This window comes from Ambystoma mexicanum, chromosome 9 (genome assembly GCF_040938575.1).
Source record: "Ambystoma mexicanum isolate Mex_15411 chromosome 9, UKY_AmexF1_1, whole genome shotgun sequence".
NCBI lineage: Eukaryota > Metazoa > Chordata > Amphibia > Caudata > Ambystomatidae > Ambystoma > Ambystoma mexicanum.
In genome coordinates, this window is record NC_090931.1 from 126408351 (window position 1) to 126427420 (window position 19070).

Consider the following 19070-nt stretch of genomic DNA (forward strand, 5'->3'; position numbering starts at 1 on the left):
TATTGTTTGCCTTGTTGGGGTGTTTATAAATAAGGAAGATCTAAAAAGATAGAGTTCATTTGACTAGCTTTATTGTTGGTTAAAAGGCACATTTGCTACAATAGTTACAGAAAACTCGACCAATGAGCGAAGACTGGTTCAGAAACATAATATATAATTGCACTGTTGAATCCAACTATTGCAATCTTCTGAATCTATATTGGAAATATTTGCTTTATTTTTTTATTTATACATTTTTAACAATATTGTAATAAGCAGGATATGAATTATAGCGAAGATTACATGAATTAAATAAATTCACTCTACTAGACAATATGAACCAACATTTAAAAATAAGATAATTAATACAATGAGCTAGATAAAATAGTCAGGAATAAAAACAAAAATAAAGAAGAGAAAGGAAAAAGGAGAAAAAAGAAAAAGAAATACAGAAAAACATTGATAATGTACCATCACACATCCAAACCAAAGTCCAGTAACTAGCAACTTTAAAAAAAATCATCCCTAAAGATCATTAAAGGTTGACCACACTTCTTCATCCATATCCAAGAATCTTTGTATAACACTTTCTCAAATCTAGATAACACCACCAAATCATGTATCCAAGAGTCTACCAGAGGCTTTTTCCTCGTCTTTGTTTTTGCGCAACCACCAGTGCTCTGATTAACCACATTCGTGAACAAAATGTACCCATTTACTATAACCACTCAACAATAACAGTGTATGTTTTGGACATCTTGAAATGCTTCCATCGACAACCAACTCCATGCGATCCAAAACCTCTATCCAAACACCGAAACTCTAGTACAATTACACAACATGTGTAATAATGATCCACCCCGTCTGCCACAACCCCAACAACTGTCATCTTCCTGAAACCCCAAAGAATGCATCCTATCCGAAGTCCAATATAACCGCCCAAAATCTTCTATCTGACAAGATGTAAATTCATATCTAATTTCAGTATGACAGATTCTTTTATTGCTCAATATCTGTCAAAACCCATCCTAAATGTGCAGACCACTTTGAACGTAAACAATCCCATCTAGCAGAAATCTTCGCCTCAATTGGCATTAGTTGGAGAAAGGCCGACACCATTCCTGTTGGATTCTCAAACATTTCCAAAAGTACAGCCTTATCCACCAGTGGAGCATACAGCATATCAATCCTTTGAGTTACCAGAGTGCATAACTCCAAATATTTACTCTTCTCGCTCTTCACTATATCAACCTTACGCCGCAGTTCCTCACACCCTAACATCTGGTCCCTAGCCAACAAGTCACCTAAACACAATACACGCTTTGGTATCCAACTATTCAAAAAATAACATTTTATTATACCTCTGAAATACTGGGTTATACCATGAGGAAGCTTCTCGATGTAGTCAGATAACTTCATCATTCTCTTCCAACCATTGACACAAAGCATTATGAGTTGTTTATATTGTGGGTAAAAGTTTGGTTGATTGTGGCAATTTAGACATTGTGTAAATATTCTCAAGACGTTAGTGAGATGCAGACCACTGTTCCATTCTTAGCTAAATTGGTGAATGCAACATATTATGAGAAAAATACAATGCAGATTTTTAATGATAAAGCTCCTATAATATGTGTCTAAATCCAGATACGCAAATCCCCCCCATCACAATCTAACGCACCAGAATTTAGTATGAGATCCTTAGAATGTTTTTATCCCCCATAAAAACCCTTAAACACTTTGCCAAACATGCACAAGTACTTTTTTGGACCGGCAAAGGTAGAGATTTAACTTTATATAAAGCTTTAGGAAACAAGGCCATTTTAATACATTAATTCTTCCCCATATATCCAATCTAATATTCCTCCATTTGTGAACATCACTCTGAATGTTTAAAACCACTTTTTCAATGTTAACAGGAACAATTTTCTTCAGGTCTCGCAGCAAGGTTATTCCCGAATATACAACATCCCCCTTATCCAATCATTTAGAATCCCAACCCTCAAAATCACCCTGATAACAACTGTCAGTCAATGGAAAAATGTCACTCTTAGTCCAGTTAATTTTATGACCAGACAGAAAAATAACTTAATTAAAAATGTCCCTCAATACTGGGCAAAAGATAGAAGGATCAGACAGTGCAATCACTAAATCATCAGCATATGCCAGCACTTTGAGGTCCACCGGTCCAAAACGCAATCCTTGAATCTCCACATTCTGATGTATTAAAGTAGCGATTTATAGCAATATTAAACAAAAAAGGTGATAATGTGCAGCAATGCCATGTGCCCCTACACAGATAAAAAGACTCCGACATAGCATTATTGACCCAAAACCTTGCCAAAGCTCCATTATGAAGACAGTTCACCATATTAATAAAAACTTTACCAAAACACATTTTACCTAACGTGAATTCCAAAAACGTCCAGTTAACTCTGTCAAATTTTTTCTGCATCTGAAAGAATGTATGCTGCCTTCAAACCAGGATAAAATTTAGAACTCAGCGCATTGAGCAATGGAAATATTTTAAAACTATTTGAGCCAACCAAGCACACGGCACAGGAAATAGTGATGATACCAACACATATGAAATTAATCGAACCTAGGCAAATCCTGCTGGATGGAATATGTAATGTATGTTGTTGTTTCTAATTTATTTGAGCAGTTGTGTATCTCAGCAAAGTTCAAACATTGAGTTTGTGGAACAGTGCATTTATCTTTCATTCATTCATTTCAATGTCCTCTTTTTTCCTCTTTCTTCTTATTGTGCTAAAATTGATAGAGATCCTTCTGTACTTGAGGGTCATGTATTTTTATTTTACTCTTATGTATACATGAACCTACACCTGCATGTTAAATATTTTGATAAATAAAAAAATAAAAAGATCTTCTACAGATTTTGTTAGCTGTGTCTCCAAATAAAGGTTAAAGGCTGTGTTTTGCTGACATCATACCAGCAGGCATACAACAAGACACCATTTTTAGAGTTTGGGAAAGGTGTATTTAAATAGAAAACATTCTCTCATATTCAGTGTGAAGTAGCATTTAGAAATGGTAGACAGAATTAAGGTGTGTGCCAAATTTGTGTAGAAGAAGGAAGGGTTCATATTTTTTGTCACATCGCACAATTTTGCCTTTTGTTACTTTTCATATATTTATTTCAGGTTCAGAGAGAAGTCAAAAAATATACACGTCAATTATACTCAGCAAAACTGTGGAGAAGAACGGCATAACAATAAAAACCGTCGCTTTTACCAAATAAAATCTGTTCTTAATACATATTAGCATCTTTGAACTATTGATTAAACAGTGACTATGTGGTGAACACATGCTTTATCTGCCATTATATGCCTGTGCTCCCTCTGTTCCATGTGTATGATCTCCACTGGCTCTTTTGCGCCTTTTGTCCACCCTTAACTCCTGGCCCGCTCTGTCGGCCCCACTGCGTCCTTGCGTCCTCCAGTCACTTTCTACCCTGCCTTCTCATTTGCACCTTGCAAACACGCCTCTTCCAAGGTTAACCTTGCTTCCACTTGACAAGCTCAAAATACACCTTTTGCACATTTGCAGTCTTCTGCTTTTTGTTCCTTTATCCAACATATCCCCATTCAATAATCTTCATTTTACTAAATTGTGAGCTGGAGGTCCAAATGTAATTCTTGCTAATTAAATTCTGAAAGGTGCACAGAGAATTCAAAAGCAACCATACCTTTTTGCTAATGGATTGATATTGGCCCTTGTGCAATAGACGTTTTATTAAAAACAAATTCCACTGAAACCGACTTCTCCGTACCAGAGGGCTCACCAGCCAGCAAAAAGCCCATAAAAACTGTACGAACTTGAAAATAAATTAGGCAGATGAAATCTTGTTTCAAATTGTGAAAAAGAACAGAAGAACTTGTTTGTGTACAATTGACCTAAAAACGTGGATGTGGGATGTTGCCACATACTCAGTACAGGGCCAGCAAATATTATAGGTAGTACCCTTCTATTGCAAACTGGTGCACACCAATGTAATTTCGGAATTTGAATAGTTGTGTGATTTGTTTTCCGCCACTCTAATATCATGTTTCTGTCAGGCTGTAACTTCAGACCTGTATTTGGTTTGCTGTGTCAGGGATTATATCACTGTACTGTTATAGAATCAGCTAAATCAACAAAATCATCATGCACACGGATGTTGCTTACCGTCTTGGAGTTAAGCCATATTCCCTTTGCCCTACTGCAGCGGGTGGTAGTTATATATATATATAAATCTGAAGGTGATAAACTACCTTCAGCTATAGTTTACACAATTTAAGATGTCTCCTCTATCGCTGTCTTTTCCCTTGGTAAAGCTAGATATAAGAGCAGTGGCAAATTAAGCCTATTACTTAGTCATATACCTTGAAATTGATGTAAAAATGTAAAACAATTTGGGCAGAATTGACATTTTGATGTTGTTGAGTGAACAACTAATAATCAGTGACGTAGGAAGGTGAAACATCTTCTACAAAAGGTGTGTGTCTCGCTTAAACTATTTTCAATTCAATCTTTAATTCGGAACAATAGAAATTCCCCAAAAATATAAAAGATACAAACAATACATACATAAAAGGTAAAATTTCAAACCATACATAAGAATGTATGTTTACAAATATTTGTAAATTAAATGTTTAAAATACACTGCTTAAATACCAAGATCAAAATAATAAAGTTATCAGATGTATACAATTGAACAATGGCCTTAATCAGACCTAAAGTATAACTTTTTCAGTTGTGTAACATCCAATCTTTCCTGGGTCCATACTCTTTTTATTTTATTTATTTATTTATTTTATTTATACTGCGCACAAGACAAATCCCAGAGGCACATGGGCGCCAACAATACAACAAAAATGACTCAGAAGAACAATGGAGGTCAGGGGGAGGCAGAACATCTATGACGGTCAGAAGTTTACTCAAAAAGGTAAGTTTTCAGCCTACATTTAAAAAGCTGCAGACTAATGCAGGATCTAAGATCCAGAGGGAGGGCGTTCCAAATCCGTGGGGCAGAATGAGGAAACAATCTGTGCTCCACATAGGAGAGATGAGATCTTGGCATTTCTAGCAAAGAAGTGTTGTTATATCTCAGCGCTCTGTGCGCTGCTAGGTGTGAAATGCGGCTGGGCAAATACTTGGGGGCTTGCCCTGAAATTAAGTTGTGTGTAATGCACATCAATCACGCGATAGATAATTCGGCTGCAAATGGGAAGCCAATGTAGTGCTCTCCTCGCCGCTGTGACGTGTTCTCTCCTTTGCAGACCTGCTACAATGCGCACTGCGCATTGTTCTGGATCACCTGCAAACAGGCCATGTCTTGTTTGGAGATTCCTAGCAGTAAACTAGAGCAGTAGTCCACTTCAGCTCCTATAATGGTGTATGCCACTATGGCGCGATTGGCCGATGACAAAAAGGGCTGAGTTGTGCTAGGAGCTTCAGATGGTAGCAAGTGCTGGATACAAGACTGTTGAACTGATTTTTCATGGACAGTTCTTGATGTCAATATTACAATCTGCAAATTTAAAGGAAATGTATTTTAAATTGAGCTTCTTCAGCTGCGTCGCAGTACCCAGCATCCTAAGTTCTGTCTTGGAACTATTTAGGGCTAGCTTATTAACTTGCATCCACAATTGAAAGAGTTCATAGGTGGAGTTCATCGAGGCAGAGTCAAGAGTGTAATCTCCTGTGATGGGCACAAGGCACTGCTTGTCATCCGCTTAATTAGCGTACACCACTCCAAATGTATCTTATTGCTCGAATAGAGGGAGCATAAAGATATTGAAAAAAGTGGGTGCCACGCATGAACCCTGCAGGACCCCGCACAGGACCGTAAACTCCTCAGCCCTGGCATCTTCGAAGAAGACCCTTGCTCTATGATGTGTCAGGAATGATTTGACCCATTCAATCACTGGGCCAGAAAAATGCACTGATGTCCGTAACCTCTCTGCCAGAATAGAGTGATCCACAGGATCAAATGCGGCAGAGAGATCAAGAAGCATAAGCATGGTGATCTTGCCCTCTGCCATGGACTACAATATGTTGGTCTTTTGCTCAAGAAGAGTAGATTCTGTATTATGAGCTTTTCTAAAGCCTGATTGTTTGGGCCCCAAGGTGTCATGTCCGACCAAATAGGCTTCGAACTGTAGATGTGCTACCTTATCTAAGATCTTCAATAGATAAGGTACATTTGTAATAGGGCGATAGTTGCCCGCTATGCTGGGGTCAAGTGTGGGGTTTGTTATTAGTGGGGAGATCCATGCTTGTTTTATGGAAATAGGTACAATGTTTTCCCTGAAGGATGCATTGACATATTTTGTTATCAAGGGCACCAAGTGTGGGGCACATGCTTTGACCATAATAGCCGGACAGATATCACCCTTGCAATTAGTGGGCTTAAGTTTCTGTATTCTGTCCCTAAGTAAAGGATACAAAATGTGTGCTTGCCACAAGCTGTTGTCGAGGCATATTTGGGCCTTAAAAACATGTACATGCGACATTGGGCCTCATTACACGTCTGGTGGTAACCCTGCTGGTACTGCCGGCGGGATTTCTCCGGACTTGCAAGATTTACTGGCGCCTGGCTTGCCGGTAACACCGGGGGATTACAACCCATGCGTTCTGGAAAGTCAGATGCCAGTAAATTATAAATCACCATTCCCATTGAGTCCGGTAGGACTTAATGGGAATGGGGACCACGGAAGCACTGGCACAGTTAATAACGGTGCTGGTGCTTCCGTGAAACTCTGCAAGCGGGTGCTGTTCTGCCCGCTAGGCCTGACCCTGGCAGGCGGGACGGCACCCACTCGCAGAGTCGTACTGTGCCGGTCCGGAGACAACGGTGCTGGTGGGCTTAACGGCACAGCCAGAATGAGACCCATTAACTTTGAGTATTTAAGAATGAAGAACAAGAACATATCCAGTACACATTAAAACATAATTGATCATACATAATGGGCAAAAGGTTAAAGTGGGCATCTCATAAGTAAGTTATATTTACGGTGCGCAGTGTACTCGCTCCTTGTTCCCCAGCACTAGCTCCTGCCCACTGGGTGATGCTGGACACCCAGGAGCTGGTTTTAGCTCCTGCTCATTGACTCTTAATTTCAAACCTTGCTTTACTTGCCTCTATGAGACACTGCCCTACAAAACTGGCTTCAACAGCTCAACAGCCAATTCCCAAGTTTTTACAGAGCACAGTAGTGCAAAAGTACTGGTATGTGCATTAATGGGATAGTTGGCAGGGTGTTATGAAAGGGGGTGGGATACAAAGTGTAACTGAATCACATGGAGACAATGTTGTGTTACTCTTTCGTCCTTATCACTCTCCCTTCTCAATTTGTTAGGACATTATACACAGCAAAATATGCACTGGGTATGTGGTGCAGAACATGGCATCAAGAAAACAAGTACCTTCGAGAGAAAATAAGAATTACGCCTGGAGAAAAAATAGAGGAATAGCCCTTACAGAACACAGGGGTAACAACCGAGATGACCACCAAGTTCATCTGGCAATGGCTGCCTAAATCCTGGTGAAACACAACTGTGATTAAAAAAAAGCTTGTCTGACTTTGAAAAAGGTGGAGTGTTGTCCAAATAAAAATGTAAAGTCCAGACAATATACAAATTGAGCCCAGCCTATTCTGCTGGTGAATTTTGTAGCTTACGCTAGAGAACAGGTAAGCACATTTCATGGTTTAATGTAAGGTCAGGAGTAAAAGACGTCGCCTTTCTGTGAACATCTTACCAGCATGGAAACACTGAGATTCAGACCTCTTCTCATTGATCATTTGACATGCAACATAGATTTAGTTCTCTGGTCATCTAATGCCATGATTAAGATCATCAACTCACTGTTCAGCTTACATTTTGATTCAGACCATTGCTGGTCAGATTACTCGATGATGCATACTCTCAGCTCAACCGTCATTTTGCACAGTTATGCTGACCATAAACTAGATCACTGCTCCTCCTACACTGTGATGCAGACCCTCAGTTTACAGCTCATCCAACACTACTATTGGCTAAAGATTGCATAGTTAATTTGAACATAGGGGGGAGCGGGATCAGTCCGACAGTTAGGCAGCGTACCAGCCACTTTTACGCCCTAAAATCATTCAATTCAAGTAAGCCCAACAAAGAAAAATCGGAAGTAAAAATATTCCCAATAAAAATAGGAAACAACAAACATATAGAAGCCTGGCCTCCGCTTCCATGCAGCCTACTCCACAGATATGTTCGGATCAATGTTATCAGCAGAGGAGTGCCAAAGGAACAAGCTCTAGTAATATTATTATTATTATTGCAAGATCTGAACGGAAATTGTAATGTAAACATGCATCATTAATGTGAAGGAATTGCTAGGTGAAAATAAAAATGGATTACAACTGCATCTGTTTTACTGTAAAAAATATTATGCTCACTTAAAAAATACATCCATTGGGAATGGGAATTGAGTGTTTTACTCCTTTAAAAAATCGTGCTACTCAAAACTTTTAAAAACATGCAGTACATACTCCTGATTTAAAATTGTATATGGAGGAATGGTGGGGGATTAGTGGCAAGGGAAGTGAGCGAGGGCTGCAAGAGTTATGATGCCCCCAGAGTGACAAAGCAGGAGCTCTCAGGCCCCGAGCCAGATAAGATGATTTGATTTTTCTGTCACAAACAGCCAGGATCTGGCCTCATTTTCCCTAGGCAGTAGCTTGGAACTTGTGCCAAGATTAAACTAGTCGCTTGGCCCTAGACAAGACGAAGCCCACCTGGCTCGCCCATCTCTCGAAACACTGTTGTACATGAAGATGGACAGTGTGAACAGAAAGAAATGACTGCAAAAAGAGCACATTTCTCAAACAAAAAAATAAAAGAGGACAAATTGAAGGGAGTTTGGGGAGAGCAAAGGTTTAGAAAGGAAGAAAACCACATGATGCAGGGGAATAGATGTACCATTAAAGCAAATGTTATAATCTTTGAAATGGAAAATAATAAAAGTGAAAGTAACCACACAATTGGAGAGAGGAAGGAAAAGAAGTGGAATTATTTTTATTTTTTAATTGGCATTTTGAATACACATAACATATCGTTGCATTGCAATATCAACTTTTCCCAACTTTAGACCCCCCATTCCTCCCTCCTTCACCACCCCAACACCTCCCCCTTTTTCATAGTCTGCAACACTTGGGGGTCTGAACATTCTGCAATCCACCTTCACATAAGCTTCAAGCATCATAATATGTCTAGTACCTTCAAATGCTGGGGGCACCATTGCCTCATATAATCTCCCTTCATGTAGTCCAGTATCAATCCCCAATCTCGGCGAAATGTGTCTCCCTCTCCCTGTATTTTGTAGGAGATCCATTCCATAGAAAGTATATCCCACACCTTACGTAGCCATTCAACGGTAGTGGGGGGTGCTTTCTGTTTCCATTTTCTTGCCAGCACCAGCCATGCAGCTATCAGTAATATTACATATGCTTTGCGTTGGGGTTTTAAATGGGATTTGAAACTCTGGGTCGAAGAGGCCACACATCCATTCCCTGAGTGAATAGGAAGGGTGTCCCTGCACCATATCCTGAATCTGTGATTTGACCTCCTCCCAGAACTTCTACAACCCCCGACAGTCCCACCAGACATGTCGCCAATCCCCACTCCCTGAGCATCCCCTCCAGCACTCCTGAGTTACTCCTGGGTACATAGTGTGTAGTCTTTGCGGGGTGTAATGCCACTGTATTACCATTTTATACCATGCTTCCCTAGCTTGTATGGATTGGTCAAGTTTGGGGATCTGTGCTCATAAACATTCCCAATGCTGTATCGGTATATCTTCACCCAATGTGTTCTGCCATTTCAACATGTAAGGCCAAACATGTTATGGTCCTTCCCTTCCATAATTGCATATAGATTCAATACTAGTTGTTTGTCCCCAGTGTGTGTTGTTATCAATTTTTCAAACACTGTGAGACCTCTCTGCGTTGACTGTTGCATTGTTGGTTTTTTCAGCCAGTGTCTTCATTGGTAATATTCCAATCTGTCTTTTTCTGATACCCCCAGCTGCTGTTTACACTCCTCAAAGAATCAAACTTCCCACTCGATCATCATGTCCTCTACTTTCTCGCATCTCATTGCTCTCCAAACTACAAACGAGGTATGGCTCATTCCCAGAGAGAGCCTGGAAACCTTCTCCATTTTGGCCAGTTCCTGAAGTAATGCCGGAATTGATGTCTCCGGCTGTGATAAAGTCATCAACATGTCGTCCGCAAAGGCTGACACTTTATGTTCCTCCGCGCCAAAGGTGATTCCCTATATAGCCGGGTTTTGTCTAATGGACCTAAGGAATGGTTCCACGTATATAGCATATAATAGAGGTGACAATGGGCACATGTGTCTTGTTCCTCGAGATAATTGTATCGAGTCAGATAAGCGTGAATGTATTGATATTCTTAGGTTGGTGTTATTGTAGACTGCCTTTATCATTTGTACGAATCTCTGACCCACCACCATGTCCATAAGAGTTTCCATTACAAATGGCCATTCGACTTGTTCGAACGCCTTCTCCATATATTGAGCGTGTTTAGTACTGCAGGCACCGACCGGCGCTCGACCTTCCCTATCAGGTGGGACACCCTGCTAGAGTTATCCCAGGTGTGCCACCCTCTTATAAGATCAGCATGATCCATTCCCACCGTCCCTTGTAAGAGGGGTGCCAAGCGTGCCGCCAGTACTCCCGTAAAGATCTTAGCGTCCAAGTTCAGCAGCGCTATTGGGCGATATGATCCAAATAACGTCGGATCCTTATTAGGTTTACTTAATACGATAACTTTGGCTTCTGACATCGAGTGATTCGCTCAACCTTTGTGAGCAAATGTGTTGTAAAGTTTTACTAAAATAGGGCTCAGCTTTGCTCTGAACCTTTAGAAAAAAGCCGCCAGGGTAACCATCAGGATCCGGGGTTTTATTTCTCCACAGCCCTCTAATTTCCGCTTCTACCTCCTCACTAACTATCTCGCCCTACAGGAGGGCCCTGTCCTGATCCGCAACTTGCGGCATCCAGACTCGCCTTATATACTGTTTCACTTCTTCTTGGTAGGGATGATCAGATGTCTATAGGGCACCATAATAAGATTCAAAGGCATTGATTATTTTCTGTTTCCATTGGCAACGTTCCGTCATTCATCTTCATGGGCGTTATGGTACACTTTGCCTCCTCTTGTCATAACTACCTAGCCAACAGTCTATGAGCTTTATTAGCTTTGTCGTAATAACGTTGTCTAGTCTACAGTAGGGACCTCTCCGCTTTGCGAGAATGAATCAGTTCCAGCAGTGAGTTAAGGTCTTTCAATTTCTTATATGTGGAGCGTTTCCTGTCTTTTGCTAAGGATTGCATGGTTTCCTGTAACTGGGCTTCTATGTCTCGTTCCTCCACTTCTCTCTTTCTCCTTTTTTGAGACTGATTTGTTATAATTTCCCCCCTACGGACCACCTTGAAGGCCTCCCAAACCCCTTCCAAGGAGCCCACAGTTCTCATTGTCTGCAAAGTATATATGTTGTCCTCCAATGTACCCAGAGCCACTTCATGTGACATAATCTCCCTGGGGAACGCCCATGCCCATAAACCTCTTTGGGTTCCCATCTGTGTATTGAGATAGCCAGCGGCGCATGATCTGACAGAGATATTACCCCCAAGTCCATGCCCTCAACTTCCCCTAACAGAGACACTGAGACACAAATGTAGTAGATTCTGGAAAGCGTCTGGTGTACATGTGAAAAACAGAAGAACACTCTATCCTCACTCCATACTTTTAAGCTTTTGGGAGGGGGAATATTACTTTGAGCACTTTGTGAGCTACGGTCTCTGGGAGGCTCCCAAGCGAAGTTGAAGTCTCCTGTAAGTATACTCTTTTCTATCGCAAACTTTTCCAGTAGTAGAAGTACATTGCGAGGGAAGCTGGGCTGGTTAGAATTTGGAGTGAATACAGTTCCCTAAGTTAAGTGTTTATGTCCCAATTGGATTTGTACAAAAAAGTACCTAGCCAGTTTATCCTCCATTGTTTGTAAGACTTTTGTCTGTAGAGAGTTTCTGATGCCTATCAGAACCCCAGCCGTCCTGCCCAGAGTATTGGCTTGATAGATGTGTGTGAAGTGTTGAAAGCGGGGGACCGCCTTATCCGCTGTTTTTATGTGGGTCTCTTGTAGCGAGATCATGTTCGGTCTATTGGGCTAAGTAACCTTTCAACTTTATTCCGTGTGGCACGGGAATTCAGTGCCCATACGTTATAAGAGGTGATCTTAATTGACATTATCTCTGTAATGGCCTCTTCCTTTATACCACTTTATTGTGAAAGTGGTCCCCCATTCCACCTTGAACTTGCAGATTCCCTTTAATTCGCTTCGGCACCCTTCTCTCCTCTCTGCCCAGCCCCCTTCTTCCTATTACCCTCTTCCCCCTCCTGCTACCCCGACCCGTCCCTCCTCCCTGCACCTTCCTCCCCATTCCTTTCTTCCCCCCATCCCTACCCACCCCTGTTAGGCCCTAAGTGCCCTAGGACTGCCCCAGAGCTATCCTGGAGCAATGGACCTGGTATAACCCCAGGTTTTCCCCCATAGGGGTGCACTGCACCCCAAAGTGGATTCCAACATAACTCCAACCCCCACACCCATTCTAACATAACTTCATGGGTCTTTTTATAAACATAACTCACCACCCCCTACCCCAAACATTTACCAACAGAGCAGCATCAGGCTGCAAGACCCGCAACATAATCTGAGCCCTGGTCAACTTAATGTGAGTTACTTAACGTGAGGACCTTTCAGTTGTATCTCTCTGTCCCCTCTTCTTCTCCCGCCCCCTCCCCACTCCCACAGTCTGTTGCCAACTGTGTGGGGGGCAGCCCCAGCTGATGGCCTTGGTTGTGATTCTTCCTCATCTATGTTCAGTATCGCTAACCGCTCCTCGGGTGATGTTGCACGCTGTTGTCTGCCATCCCATGTGAAAAGGAGACAGAAGGGGAACATCCATCTGTACGCCATGTTCTTTGCTATTAACACTTGGTCACTGGATGCATTGCCCTCCTCTTTTGCAGCGTAGGCAGCGCCAAGTCCTGGTAAAGTTGGATCTGTGTGCAGTTAATAGTAATGCCTTGTTGAGATCTTGCAGAGTGCAAGATGTCTTCCTTCATTGTTTAAAATGTCAGGGCAACCAGGTCGTCTCTGGGTCTCACTCGGGGGTCTGGCTTTTTTGAGCCCAATCTGTGTAAATAGTGTATTTATACCTCTCCCGGTAGGGTTACAGTCAATAGACTTCTAAAGCACTGTTGCATAGTGCCCTTTAAGTCAGTGTCCAGGAGAGTCTTGGTCAGACCTTTCACTCTTGTGTTGGACCTACGTGAATGGTTCTCCAGGACTTCTGCTTGTAGTTCCAAGTTGTGGGTTGCCCTTGCTAACTGTTCCAGTAGAATACTGTTATCCCTAACTTCCCCCGACACTATCGACAGATCTTGTTCCGTCGTGTCCACTCTGGTTCCGAGGTCAGTGATTTCCTGTCTAACTTCCTGAAGCGAGTATCGAAGTTCGTCCTTTAGTTTACCCAGTTGTTCCTGAAGGAGCTCTTCATTCTGTCCTTCATCCCCGTTAGGAATTTGCAGATCTTCTTTGTTCAGTGCCACAAGACTTGCGCTTTCCGCTTTTTGCCCGCTTGTAGTTTGCTGCTCAATGGTCGTTGTTCCTTGCGTGTCCTGATGTTGTTTCCAACAACGTTCCAGTTTACTTTCTTGGGAATCAGATGGTCCTTTTGTTTTGGCCTGCATGCTTTTCGCTTTGCGACCTTGCATCTGCGATGTGGCTACTGTTTTGTTCTGCCTAAGTGTTGCAGTGGCTCTTTGAGGGACCTTCGTGGATCCCTCCCCCCTCGCTACAGAGAGTGAACACTCCCTTGTAGTGTCCTCCCAGAAGCTGCTGGGCCTGTTAGCTGGTGTGACACAGTGTGTGGGCCCTATTGATGGTGGAGGGCCCTATAGGCGTTCCGATCCTTATAGATGTCCTGCAGGCTCCTTCTAGTGCCCTGCCTGCTTCTTTGGCCCACTAGACACTTCTCATAGGTTGTGCTATAGAAGAATGTTGTTTCTGGAGGGGGGCCTCCTCTTACGTCTCGCTCCAGCCCCGTGTCAAGTTCTTGTAGCTTACTTCCCCCTCTCCATCACCGTCAGTATGAGTGGCAATGTTGTCCTGAAATTTACAGGCGCAGTCCCCGGGTCCTTGTGGCCCCCAAAACTTACTTCTTGGCCCTCTGGGTGCTTCTTAAAGCTGTATTGGGTGGGTAGGGGGTACTGTTTCTGAGAAGGGAGGTCTCTCCCTCAATTCTACAACCAGGTTGCGTAGCTCGACTGTTGCGCCTTTCCTTTTCTTCTCACGCAGTCAATGTGAGCCTGGAATTGCTATACAGCTCGTCCCCCGCACTCCCCAGGTACGCGCCTCTCACTACGCCTCCTTCTGTGGCCTGCTGGGCCCTTTAACGGAATATGTGAAGAGCGAGAGGGGGGAATCCCGTTCAGGGTAGGCGGGACCTCCTTCCTCCCAAATCGTGCAGATCATTTATGGCTTTCCCTCTCCCTCTTATGCCTTGCTGCGTGAGCCTCGCTAGTAGTGTGGTGTTGCTACTCGGCCCGCCTCTCTGTCCTGTCGGATGTCAGTTTGCCGCATGGTGAGCCTTTCTTATAGCACAAAATGCACCCCTCAGCATTAAGCCATCTTCCGCCTTCATATGCGAGTCCTCGCTGGTTTGCAGGCGGTACGCTCGGTCAACAGAGCTCCTCCTCTGTGGGATATGGGAGGCCCAGGCCGCTGAGACTCTCCCGCGACAGAGCATCCTCAATCCTCCTCAGGGGTCTCACCGATCCCGCACGAACTCCGGGTGGTGGGAGGGCGGAGGGACACCCTTCTGGAAGGCTAGGATAAGACCTCTTGGAGTTGCAGTGTTGGGCCCTAACAGAGGATTAGGAACACATCCTCACTCAGCGACTGCCATCTTAGAATCAAAGAAGTGTCATTTAATGCCCAATGGTGAAATTAAGAAGCTCAAGTGAAAAAGCATTATGGAAGAAATAATACACGTGGAATACTATATTAGAGAAGAGACAAGGAAAGGAAATCTATGAGTAAGATGAATGGATAGAAGTAAAGCGAGCAGAGAGACAGAAAATAAAAAGGTAACAGAGATGGGTGCAAGGTCTCATACATTATAGACTACTGTATACCCTTGCTCCCACTGCGTCATTGACAGAATTCAACATGCAGACAAATGTTCACATTATTCCTAAAACTAAGAAAACTACAAAGCTATCGCTGATACGACCCTGGTGGTGGCACTTAAAACTGCTGTGTGGTACGCATCCTCGTCCCCAAAAACGAAGAAAGGGTGCTTTTTTGATGCGTAAAACACAGAGGTCTGCCTCCTTGAAATCCTAACGAAAGGTTTACTTTTTGCATTTTAAAGGTTGGCAATAACAAGAGCTTTGAAGCAACAAAGCCAAGCTATGGTAAAGGCAATAGCTGGGCTTCACAGGCCCCCAGGTCGTTCCACAAGTCTGTTTCTTTGAAGTATTATCTTTTATTATTTGGGTGGGCCAGACACGTGAGAACTGGAGGGTGCTCCCTGTCAAGTCACAGCTCAGTTGTAAGGGGCCACAAGCATTCCAAAGCCCCCCATCTGCCTATCCTCCACAGCTAATAGCTTCACCACATAAGCCTGAAACAGTGTAATGCATGCAAACTTGCACATTTTATTCAAACGGGGCTTCTGCAAAACAATTCTGTGATGTGAAGACAAGTAGGGCAATACACAGAGATGCCTGGTTGTCTTGTGCAGGTAAGATATTTTCAAGCATCAGGGTGTTCAAAATGCGGTAGAAAACAAGGAAAGGGGCGTTTTAAAAAAATGGAGCCGAGCATGGGTACAACTTTAAACTGGGAGTGGCACAACCAGGGAAATTACCCGTGTTTTGAAATGAGTTGGCAAACATACATTTTTTTATTTTTGTTCATGTGTAACGCCCAAAGTGTGCAGGCATTACAATCATCTTAAAGATGTAACTTCCTGCTACATCACTTCCTTTTGTGTTGTTTCTCAATACCTATGCTAAGCTGCTCTCCCTCTGCCCAGCCATGGATTTACTCTGAATACGTATGCATCATTGGAATACAGCAGAACAAACATTCTACATACCTCAAACACATATACATCAGCATAACCACTTACAAGCCTAACACCTCGCCACACCCCCTTCATGTGCATTTTGGGGATTTGTGACTACATTAACTAACAAGAGCAGCAAACAAAGAATGACACATTGCTGCATGTTTCGTAATTATAATAACAAGGCTAGTGATTTTAGATTGACGAATCCGTAAAGTGTCAAGTCTATAATACACTGGTCGTCTAGAAACTGCAGCCGAGCTCAGTAATTCTTCTCAATTACTCTCACCTGCTCTATGATGTAGAATGGTTTGGGTTTCGGGTTAAATTGCGTCGATGCTCAAGGGGAGAAAGATGCAGCCTGCTCTCGAAGTAGAACGGTTTGGCTTTCCGGTTAAATGGCGCCGGAGTTGAAGCGGGAAAAAGTTGCAGGCCGTTGGTCGCAGCATGCACGAGAACTGTACGTCGGATGTCACGTGACGGCGAGCGTCACTACCGTTACTCCTTTTTGATATGTCTCTAAGATGGCGTCTTCTCATCACGTGACTTTTGGTTCGTTCACTACAACGCAGTCCGACGTCAACTTGTCCCTCGTCGTGATTTTTGTGAGCGGGAAGGCTCAGGCTGTAAGCGCAGCAGGGACATGCGTGCCCTTGGATTGATTGTTGAGATTAGAATGGGCATTTTCTTCGGTATACCGTGTAAATTACTGCAAGACACCGGATGGGGACGGGAGCGGAAAAATTACATTTACTTCAAAAATCAATTTAATCTATTCGACGTGAAAGGTATGGCGGGCTAAGAAAATGTTGTGCAGGGACAGTGGATGGTGGTGTTTAACTGATTCAAAGGGAATTAATAAAGCAGGCTAATGTAGAGAACAGATTTAAAGGGGAGTTCAATGTTGATTGATGAGAGTGAGTTTGGAGTGGGTAGGATGGGGCTACGTGCATGTGGTTCGGTAAAGACACATGGGCATTTTGATGTGGGTCTACAATGGAGATGGGGCATCTTGCTATGTGGAGGGAGGATGGGGCATCATGGTATGGGTCTAGAGGGGTAGGGGGTATCTTGGGGTCTGGAATGGAGGGATGGGTCATCTTAGTGGGTCTGGAGGGATAGGGGCACATTGATGTGGGTCTGGAGGAATGGAGTATATTGGTCTTGTGGGAGGGATGGGGCATGTTGGTGTGGGGAGGGTTAGGGCATAGCTCTCATGTCACCCGCTGTGAAAGCGGATGAATCACCCGCCAAGTCCCTCATACGCCCATTCACTTCTATGGGCCCCTCACCCGCCAAAAAGAAAATCGGGTGTTTTCACTCGCCTTGATGACAAAAAAGGTTGGGAGCTATGGTTAGGGACACATTAATGTGGTTCTGGTGTAGGGATGCGGGCACATTGGTCAGGAGGGAGGGATGGGGGTATCATTGGTGTGGTTCTGGTGTAGGGATGGGGGGCACATTGGTCTGGAGGGGGGAGGGATGGGGCATCTTGATGTGGATCTGAAGGATGGCATGGGCCATCTTTGTGTGTGAAGAGGGTTGGTGGCATCTTGGTGTAGGTCTGGAGTGCAGGATGGGGGCATCTTGCTGTGTGCAGGGAGGGATGGAGCATCTTGGTTGCGTCTGGATCAGAGGGAGGCATCTTGAATTTGTTAATGGAGGGATGGGGCAGCTTTGTAGGGATCTGAAGGGCAGGATGGGGGTACATTGTGTGGAGGATGGGGCCACATGATATGGGTCTGGAGTGAGGGATGGGGCATGTTGGTGGTCTCTGGAATGGACGGAGGGGGGTATCTTGGCGAGGTCTAAAATGGACAGATGGGGCGCATCTTGCTGTGCCTCTAAAGGGAGGGATGGGGCACCTTGGTGTGCGTCTGGATTGTAGGGTGGAGGGCATCCTGGTGTGGTTCATGAGGGATGAAGTCACATTGGTGTGGGACTGGAATGTAGGGATGGGTCATCTAGGTGTGAGTCGAGCAGGCAGGATGGGGCTTGTTGGTGTGTGGAGGGAGTAATGGGGCATCATAGTATGGGTCTGCAGGGAGGGATGGGGGCATCTTGGTGTGGGTCTAGAGGGAGGTGATGTGCAGTTTGGTGTGGATCTCCAGGGTTAAAAGTGGCACATTAGTGTGAGTCTGAAGGGAGGGCCAGAGACGGCTATGTTAGACCTTCAAAATCACATGTTGGGTCTGATGGATAAGGGTAAAATAGGGATTCTAATGCTGTTGGATCTCAGTGCGGCATTTGGCCTGGTTGATCATCAGCTTCTGGTCAAAGCACTGAGAGATAATGTGGGTTGCTCCGAAATGGCATTGAAGTGGCTGGTCTCTTTCCTCACAGACTGCCAAGCCAGAGTACACTGGGGAAATAACTTCTCCGACCCTATTTTAGAGTTCCACAGGGAGCTAGTCTCTCGTACATGCTCTTTAACATCTACATGCGTAATCTGTGTAACATTCTGGTTGAAACAGGGGTTTTCTTCACTAACTATGCAGATGATACGCAGTTTATACTAGATCTAGAGGGCTCCCATAGTGCAGACAGTGTAAAGATTGGAAAAGTTTATAGCAAAATTAACGAATGGATGCAGCTAAACTGGATGTGTCTCAACAACACCAAAACTGAACTCATGCTGGTCGGGTCCACCCGCCTGCTAGCAAAACTTGGGGTTGAGTATGAGTCATTCCAGATTAAGGATGCCATAATCCAAGTATCTACCCAGGTTAACCTGGGCATGATGGTGAACTCCTCCATCAACTCTGAAGCACAGGCTAATTATCTACAAAAAGACACAGCATACTACCTGCGGCTTATGAAAGCCATCAGCCCATTCCTAAATGAATGCAATAGTCCACTATCGCTATCACTATGGACTGTTCACTGCCTA

The 19070-nt window shown here is 43.7% G+C and overlaps 1 protein-coding gene across 1 annotated transcript in view; it reads right to left on the reverse strand.

Moving 5' to 3' along the window:
* The window catches only part of TEX12 (testis expressed 12), a 427517-nt gene extending 410909 nt beyond the window's left edge, over nucleotides 1–16608 (reverse strand). The window contains exon 1 of the mRNA XM_069617299.1: nucleotides 16470–16608. The gene's annotated coding sequence lies outside the window, so the exon portion shown is untranslated. The remainder of the gene's footprint in view (nucleotides 1–16469) is intronic.
* Between the last annotated feature and the right edge of the window lie 2462 nt (nucleotides 16609–19070).